Source organism: Populus alba, chromosome 4 (assembly GCF_005239225.2).
Source record: "Populus alba chromosome 4, ASM523922v2, whole genome shotgun sequence".
Classification (NCBI taxonomy): domain Eukaryota; kingdom Viridiplantae; phylum Streptophyta; class Magnoliopsida; order Malpighiales; family Salicaceae; genus Populus; species Populus alba.
In genome coordinates, this window is record NC_133287.1 from 6,045,745 (window position 1) to 6,047,782 (window position 2,038).

Genomic DNA, 2,038 nt, shown 5'->3' on the forward strand with positions numbered 1-2,038 from the left:
TATTTTATTATGTTTAGTTAATGTTTCATATTTATTATTTTATTATGTTTAGTTAATTTATTAAATTTGTAATAAGGATTCTATTAAGATATTAATATATATTATAAATTTATTTATGATATTAAATATTGTGTAGAACTTTAGTTGAGTTAAAAAAAAAAAAATTGTATTTATATATGAAATTTAAAAAGAAAATTTATCTATATATATTGATGGATGGTAACATTTGTACTTAAAAAAATATAATAGAAAGATTATTGTCAAGAAACCATCCCCAAATTAACGATCATTGTCACTAAAAATAGTGTGGTCATCAATCTTTTATGCAACTGTATGATCTCCTCCCACTTCTCTATGATCAAGGATCTATCAATATTAGCATGATTCAATTTAAGTGAAGAGAAATAACTCGTCAAAATTAATATTATGGTTAATTAAAACTTAAATCAATATCGTTAATTAAAATATTAATATATATTATGAATTTATTTACGATATTATATAAATGTTGTGAAGAACTCATCAAAATCAATATGGTTAACTAAAACTCAAATCAATACTACATGGTCAATTTTTGTTTATAAATTATTGTTATTATAATTTATTGAACTAATCAAAAAACGTGTTTTGGCAACCAATAATAATTATTGTTGTTATTTTCTCAATTTTGCAGATGCTTATCTTGTATATATACTATTTTATTGTGTATTCATGGATTTATAGTAATTTATGTTTTAAATTAGTATTTGCTATGGCTTTTTGCCTTTTAATAACTTGTTTGTTCAAACCACATGGTTTTTAATGATAAATGATAAATGAATATTTAAAAGAAACATTAAACATAAAAAAAAAAAAAAACATAAGTTTTTTACTACAGCCTACGAGGGAATGCATTTTGGACTCATACAATTATTTTTTCTTATTTTTTTGGTTTACTTTTTTTTTTTTTTCTCAGTGTAATCCTTCCATACTTAGTTTATTTTAGGATTGTATTTGAAAATTTATTTTGGTTAATTTCTTAAAGGTTTCAAGCAATGTTAAAAAAAAAGGTTTTTCATATTAAATTGATGTTTGATTTGATAAAATTTAATTTAATTTTTTTGATTAAATAGAATTAAAAAATCTAATAATGAAAACTAACGATAAAATAAAATCTTTATCTTTTTTTTTTTTTTTTTGGATGTAGCTTTTCTAGGGGTCTCCATGGGTTTCATCATTGTCTCTACTCAAGCAGAGCTAGCTAGATCATGGCTTCAGAAGGTATAGTGATACACCTAGCTATATGTTTCAATAGATTCATGTATGGTGCATCATAATAACAATAACAATAATAATAAAATAATAAAATCCTTTTTTATATTTTGTTTATATAACGTTGTGATATGATTTAATCTTGTGACCATGATGTAAGTGTAATATTCTTTCTTTAAGGTGGTCTTCGAGGAATTAAAAATGAATTCAATTTTGTAGCAGGCTTGTACGAGGCGAAGAAAAGACTTGGACGGGTTTTTAAGTGTGAAGATAAATATACCAGGACAGGACATCAGTAATGTTTATTGCCGAAAACGTGTTTGGCACCAATAATTTGGAGCCATCAGTACATTCTTTTTTTTTTTTTTATTATTATTATTATTTTAAATTCAAGGAAACCTTATCCTTGAAAAACGTATTTTGTGGATCCAGATGATCAAGTAAAATCCCAATTAATTCTAGGCTCTTATAAAAAATACATATTTTGACTTAATTTCGAGATCTGCTGTGCAGATGCTCAAACCCTTTTACCATCATGCTATGTTTATTTTTCACAATTTTGTAATGTATCTATATTAAATTTAATGTGTTGATTGATATTTGATGCTTCTTGTTTCCTTTTTGATCTGCAGTTCAACGCACATAGAATATTGTAATGATCCATGATACCCAGCTTTTTTATTATTATTTGCACAAGTGCTTTTTGTATAAACTGTTCATAAATTTTTTTTTTTTGTTGTAAAAGAAAGCATCATTAAGTTGCTTTCCTACACATGCCTATTTTTAC